General features: G+C 44.7%; 2 non-coding genes across 2 annotated transcripts; both read left to right on the top strand.

The window, feature by feature from the left end:
- Positions 1-4,161: 4,161 nt before the first annotated feature.
- Positions 4,162-6,061, top strand: LOC123719222. Its single transcript, XR_006755287.1, has one exon. It is a non-coding gene; the product is annotated as a small subunit ribosomal RNA (ribosomal RNA).
- Positions 6,062-6,411: 350 nt separating this feature from the next.
- On the top strand, positions 6,412-6,568 carry LOC123719221. The gene has a single exon (XR_006755286.1). It is a non-coding gene; the product is annotated as a 5.8S ribosomal RNA (ribosomal RNA).
- The last annotated feature ends 932 nt before the right edge of the window (positions 6,569-7,500 follow it).

Genomic DNA, 7,500 nt, shown 5'->3' with positions numbered 1-7,500 from the left:
TAACCTAACCTAACCGAACAATGGATGATAATTGGTTTTTGTACTGCTCCGACGCTACGGGAAATGCAGCCCCTCCACCCTTGCGTACCAAAAGCGCAGGGCATTTTATTCAAGCCTACGCAGCCTCGGCTTTTTTGGTCGCCTTCGGCGACCAGCCTCAGCCGCTACGGCTTGCATGATGCCCGCGCTTTGGGTACGGCGGGTGAGGGCTGCTCTCCCTGCGCGCCTCCGAGCTTTTATATACACTCTAGGGGTAGGGCAGACAAGACCGCGTGGATAGTGGGGCGCTCTGATTCGGTTTTGGGTACTTTTTGGATATTCAATAAGTAAGTAAGTAAGTAAGTAAGTAAACACTCAATTCTCACTCAAGAATTACAATATAATACACAAAATTTACAACTTACAAACAATGAAATGAATGATCTTTTTCTCGTATGCATCGCAAATGATCGATACTTTCAAAATAATCTGAACCCTTACACTTAGTCAACTCAAAGTGATTGACGTTTGACATCAATTTTATGTCGGTTTTATGAAATAGATTTTGGTCGGCGGTCGGTAACGGCCATATATGTCTTATATATCAATTTGTATGAAAAAGTTTCAAAAAAACAAAAAAAAAACTCAATCAACTAAGTAAGTAAGTAAGTAAGCAAGCACTTAAGTTTCTTTTAGTGAGTACTATCTAGAATAATTAAAAATATCGACATTTAAATCGACGGTCCCTATTTGGAAGGTTAACCTATAGCCCTAATAATAATTATATTATTATGATTATGACAATGTTGATGTTGTTGCACTAGACACACCATAATAAACCATAAATAGTTTTTCTTACCAGAAGAGTTTTTATTTTTAAATATTCAATTTTAACTAGAAACGTATCGCTATCGCTAACAAAACCCCACACCACACACCACCACACGTTACACACATATACTTGACAGAGTAGATACTATCTACATATCTATCGACAGAGTTGTAGATATCGTGCCGTTGAACGGCATCTTGTCGCGTCGCGTGGCGATCTTGTACGAGAAACATTTTCCTCTGACATTGTATCGGAATAATTATTATAATTCATTATTATACATACATACATACATACATACATACATACATATTATTAATAAATATAATTGTTTTTTTTGTTTTTTTTTTTCTTCAAATAAACCCACATTGCCATTTCTCTGAGCGTGTGCTGCGAGCTTCAACGAGAAACATTCGGCGCGAAACTGTCGAGCGGCCGGCCGTCGCGCGCCGCACCTGTACGAGAAACATTTTCCTCTGACGTTGCATCGGAATAATTATTATACATACATACATACATACATACATACATATTATTAATAAATATAATTGTTTTTTTTGTTTTTTCTTTTCTTCAAATAAACCCACATTGCCATTTCTCTGAGCGTGTGCTGCGAGCTTCAACGAGAAACATTCGGCGCGAAACTGTCGAGCGGCCGGCCGTCGCGCGCCGCACCTGTACGAGAAACATTTTCCTCTGACGTTGCATCGGAATAATTATTATAATTCATTATTATACATACATACATACATACATACATACATACATACATATTATTAATAAATATAATTGTTTTTTTTGTTTTTTCTTTTCTTCAAATAAACCCACATTGCCATTTCTCTGAGCGTGTGCTGCGAGCTTCAACGAGAAACATTCGGCGCGAAACTGTCGAGCGGCCGGCCGTCGCGCGCCGCACCTGTACGAGAAACATTTTCCTCTGACGTTGCATCGGAATAATTATTATAATTCATTATTATACATACATACATACATACATACATACATACATACATATTATTAATAAATATAATTGTTTTTTTTGTTTTTTCTTTTCTTCAAATAAACCCACATTGCCATTTCTCTGAGCGTGTGCTGCGAGCTTCAACGAGAAACATTCGGCGCGAAACTGTCGAGCGGCCGGCCGTCGCGCGCCGCACCTGTACGAGAAACATTTTCCTCTGACGTTGCATCGGAATAATTATTATAATTCATTATTATACATACATACATACATACATACATACATACATACATATTATTAATAAATATAATTGTTTTTTTTGTTTTTTCTTTTCTTCAAATAAACCCACATTGCCATTTCTCTGAGCGTGTGCTGCGAGCTTCAACGAGAAACATTCGGCGCGAAACTGTCGAGCGGCCGGCCGTCGCGCGCCGCACCTGTACGAGAAACATTTTCCTCTGACGTTGCATCGGAATAATTATTATACATACATACATACATACATACATACATATTATTAATAAATATAATTGTTTTTTTTGTTTTTTCTTTTCTTCAAATAAACCCACATTGCCATTTCTCTGAGCGTGTGCTGCGAGCTTCAACGAGAAACATTCGGCGCGAAACTGTCGAGCGGCCGGCCGTCGCGCGCCGCACCTGTACGAGAAACATTTTCCTCTGACGTTGCATCGGAATAATTATTATAATTCATTATTATACATACATACATACATACATACATACATACATACATATTATTAATAAATATAATTGTTTTTTTTGTTTTTTCTTTTCTTCAAATAAACCCACATTGCCATTTCTCTGAGCGTGTGCTGCGAGCTTCAACGAGAAACATTCGGCGCGAAACTGTCGAGCGGCCGGCCGTCGCGCGCCGCACCTGTACGAGAAACATTTTCCTCTGACGTTGCATCGGAATAATTATTATAATTCATTATTATACATACATACATACATACATACATACATACATAAATATTATTAATAAATATAATTGTTTTTTTTGTTTTTTCTTTTCTTCAAATAAACCCACATTGCCATTTCTCTGAGCGTGTGCTGCGAGCTTCAACGAGAAACATATCTATCAATACAAATGTCTATTCAAAAAAAAGAAAACAAACAAAATCATATCAGTCAATAAAATAAATAATAATATTTTTTTACTACTACTACTAGTACTACTACGTGCTACTACTGCACGCCAATACACATACATAATAAAATGAAAAATCGTCTCTCTCTCGCTCGCTCTACGAGAAACATTCGACGTCCGCTCCAATGCCGACGCGGACTATTGCTCTCGGTATAGATGTGGAGCGAAACAGTCGTGCGCACAGCGTCGACTCGTTCTCGTTGCCGCGCGTCGTTCGTCTCAAATAGACACGAACGACGGACGAGAGAGAATAGAATGTGTTCTTGTTTTTGTGTTTGTGCGAAGTGTGAGAATATTATATACATATATTCGCGCATGGATGATATAGATATGGGTATGGATTTTCGGAGGAAATTATATCAAATTCGTATTTCGAATGCGAGACCGCCGAGATCTTTCCCAGCTCTCTCTCTCTGTGTGTGTGGTGTATAGTACATTTTATATATCTCTCTTGTGTCAACACAAAATAACAAAGAATATACATACTACTCCTCCTCATATTTTATATAATATAATATAAAATTATATTATAGCACCGCGTTCGCAGACCGTATGGTGATGTTACCAATCGACCAAGATTTGGGACCGTCTCCCCCGGTGTTATCTGTGATGTTAAAAGAATACGCTTCTAGGCACACCTCAACGCAGGGCGCCTAGCGTGTTCGACACGTGCGCGGTCGCCACGGCGACCGTATATGGAAAGAATGTATAAAAGAGGACGCACACGCGCCCATCGTCGAAACGGTGTGCGCAGCGTCGTGTTGGAATTTATCCCTCAAGCTCCGGGCGTTGATCGTATCTAGTGCGAATCATGCGTGTGTGTGCGCATGTAATTGCCAGCCGAGTTTTAATATGTTTACAATAACGTATTGAATAAAAATTGAGAAGTTGCGTTTAGATGAATGTTCAATTTTCAAATTGTCACAACATCGATTCCCGCCCGGGGTCGTGTTCGTTGCAGTTTTATGTCCCTCACAGTGGTCGAGCATCGTTGTACATCACCTCGTTGCGAGATCGTGACGGGACGGCCGCTCGTAGACCGGTCAAAGTTAGTCTATCGATATGAAGCGCGAACGTCGCGTCGCGTGCAAATTCGACGCGTTACGTTCACGCGTGTCGAGAAGGCGCGCGCGCAAGCGCGCGCCCCTCGACGCCGCCGAGCCAGCGGCTCGCCGAAGCCGCTGACCGCGGTGTAGGCGTGTCGTTTGCGTAAGCAGCTCCCTGGTTGATCCTGCCAGTAGTTATATGCTTGTCTCAAAGATTAAGCCATGCATGTCTCAGTGCAAGCCGTATTAAGGCGATACCGCGAATGGCTCAATATATCAGTTTTGGTTCCTTAGATCTTACTCAGTTACTTGGATAACTGTGGTAATTCTAGAGCTAATACATGCAATCAGAACTCTGACCAGATGGGATGAGTGCTTTTATTAGATCAAAACCAATCGGCGGAGGGCCATGCGTCCGAAGTCGTTAATTTTGATGAATCTGGATAACTTTTGCCGATCGCACGGTCCAGTACCGGCGACGCATCTTTCAAATGTCTGCCTTATCAACTTTCGATGGTAGTTTCTGCGACTACCATGGTTGTCACGGGTAACGGGGAATCAGGGTTCGATTCCGGAGAGGGAGCCTGAGAAACGGCTACCACATCCAAGGAAGGCAGCAGGCGCGCAAATTACCCACTCCCGGCACGGGGAGGTAGTGACGAAAAATAACGATACGGGACTCTTACGAGGCCTCGTAATCGGAATGAGTACACTTTAAATATTTTAACGAGGAACAATTGGAGGGCAAGTCTGGTGCCAGCAGCCGCGGTAATTCCAGCTCCAATAGCGTATACTAAAATTGTTGCGGTTAAAAAGCTCGTAGTTGCATTTGTGCGCCGCGCTGTCGGTGCACCGCATCCGCGGTGATACTGACACGTCTGCGGAGCATATCGTCGGTGAGCCGGCGGTAAAACGCCGGTTCAATATCAAAATCCTATCGCGGTGCTCTTCGGTGAGTGTCGAGGTGGGCCGACAATTTTACTTTGAACAAATTAGAGTGCTCAAAGCGGGCTCAAAATGCCGCTTGAATATTTCGTGCATGGAATAATAGAATATGATCTCGGTTCTATTTTGTTGGTTTTCAGAACTCCGAGGTAATGATTAATAGGGATAACTGGGGCATTCGTATTGCGACGTTAGAGGTGAAATTCTTGGATCGTCGCAAGACGAACATCAGCGAAAGCATTTGCCAAAGGTGTTTTCATCAATCAAGAACGAAAGTTAGAGGTTCGAAGGCGATTAGATACCGCCCTAGTTCTACCGTAAATATGTCATCTAGCGATCCGCCGACGTTACTACAATGGCTCGGCGGGCAGCTTCCGGGAAACCAAAGATTTTGGACTCCGGGGGGAGTATGGTTGCAAAGCTGAAACTTAAAGGAATTGACGGAAGGGCACCACCAGGAGTGGAGCCTGCGGCTTAATTTGACTCAACACGGGAAATCTCACCAGGCCGGACACCGGAAGGATTGACAGATTAACAGCTCTTTCTTGATTCGGTGGGTGGTGGTGCATGGCCGTTCTTAGTTGGTGGAGCGATTTGTCTGGTTAATTCCGGTAACGAACGAGACTCTAGCCTGCTAAATAGGCGTCGTCATTCAAGGTGTGCGCGACTCTCGGGGAGCGCAACTCACTGGCGACGTATTAAAATTCTTCTTAGAGGGACCGGCGGCTTCGAGCCGCACGAGATTGAGCAATAACAGGTCTGTGATGCCCTTAGATGTCTGGGCCGCACGCGCGCTACACTGAAGGAATCAACATGTTCTCCCTGGCCTAGAGGCCCGGGCAACCCGTTGAAACTCCTTCGTGCTGGGGATTGGGGTTTGCAATTATCCCCCATAAACGAGGAATTCCTAGTAAGCGCGAGTCATAAGCTCGCGTTGATTACGTCCCTGCCCTTTGTACACACCGCCCGTCGCTACTACCGATTGAATGATTTAGTGAGGTCTTCGGACCGACACGCGGTGGCCTCACGGCCGTCGGCGTTGCTGGGAAGTTGACCAAACTTGATCATTTAGAGGAAGTAAAAGTCGTAACAAGGTTTCCGTAGGGGAACCTGCGGAAGGATCATTAACGTTGGTTTTTTCTTTTTGTTTTGTTGTTGTCAAAGACTCGCAAAAAAAGAAAAAAATACAAAAACACGTGAATGATACGAATCAAAATCGAATCCGAGACGGTTGACTCTCTCTCGTCGATTCGCGACGTGTGCGTTGCGACACGCTTTGATTAGCGTTCGCTATCGCCTATTGATACTTTGAAATAATATTTTAATTTTTGTGTACAACCACGCAAATAAAAGAGATTTTCTTTCTTTTCATTTGTCGTACACGTTAATGATAAGTATTATTTTCAAATTTTTTTGTTTAATTTTTTCGCACCTTTTATATTTTCTCATACAAAAACACACACAAAAACAAAACGATTACCCTGAACGGTGGATCACTTGGCTCGCGGGTCGATGAAGAACGCAGTTAACTGCGCGTCATAGTGTGAACTGCAGGACACATTTGAACATCGACATTTCGAACGCACATTGCGGTCCGTGGAGAAATATCCAGGACCACTCCTGTCTGAGGGCCGGCTGCATAAAAACAAAAAGCCACACTGTTCGCGTGACGAGCGGCGATCGCTGCGACTCCGGTCGTAGCGCCGCATCTCTGTCGCGCGTGCAATTGACGGTTTCGCTAGGCCGCCGAGCGGCCGAACGATCCGTTCGAATATATGTTCGATTACGACTCGTCATCCGTATTGGCCGTGTTAAGCCACGTCTATACGATACTTTTGTCGCACAAATAAATTCTCCCCGCCGCACCGTGTCTCCCGCGGCACGGGTGCGCGTCGAGTCTTTACGCAACGACAACGACAACGACGACAACGACGTTCGCGTTTACGCGTCGCGCGTGTTTGCTCGCATCGTCCCGGTCCCGCATGGCGATCGCGCGACGGTCGGCGCCGGTGCGCGCGTCGACGTGTCTCGACGCTGTCGTTGAAAGTTGTCGCGTTCGGCTCAGTTTCTCTTACTCTCGCGAGAGGAAGCGAAACGCGCGCGCCCGCTGCTCTAGCGGTTGCGCCCAGTGTGTGCGTGCGGTGTTTGTGCAATTGTAGTGTGTACGAAATTATTGTGACGTGTGTTCTTAAAACGGACGGAACGATGCCGTCGTTAACGAACAACAACAGAAGAACCGCTTGGTGGTGTGCGATTGATTGATTTCGCGCAACGCGACATCTATGTGTCGCCACCACCACGCTGTTCGCAAGGTGCCGCGCCGCTTTCGTGCGAGCGCATATAATGTAGGCGGACTCGACGTCCGGAGGGCGCGTGGCGTCGTCGACGCGCTTGTAAAAATAGCGTGTCGCGTACGCCCGTTGCGCCGACGGATATCGCGTCTGCCTCACACCTTTTTATCGTTGGCCTCAGATCAGGGAGGATCACCCGCCGAATTTAAGCATATTAGTAAGCGGAGGAAAAGAAACTAACCAGGATTCCCTTAGTAGCTGCGAGCGAACAGGGA

This window comes from Pieris brassicae, unplaced genomic scaffold (genome assembly GCF_905147105.1).
Source record: "Pieris brassicae unplaced genomic scaffold, ilPieBrab1.1, whole genome shotgun sequence".
Taxonomy (NCBI): domain Eukaryota; kingdom Metazoa; phylum Arthropoda; class Insecta; order Lepidoptera; family Pieridae; genus Pieris; species Pieris brassicae.
Note: the sequence above shows the minus strand (reverse complement) of the source record. Positions and strands in the feature narration are given on the sequence as shown.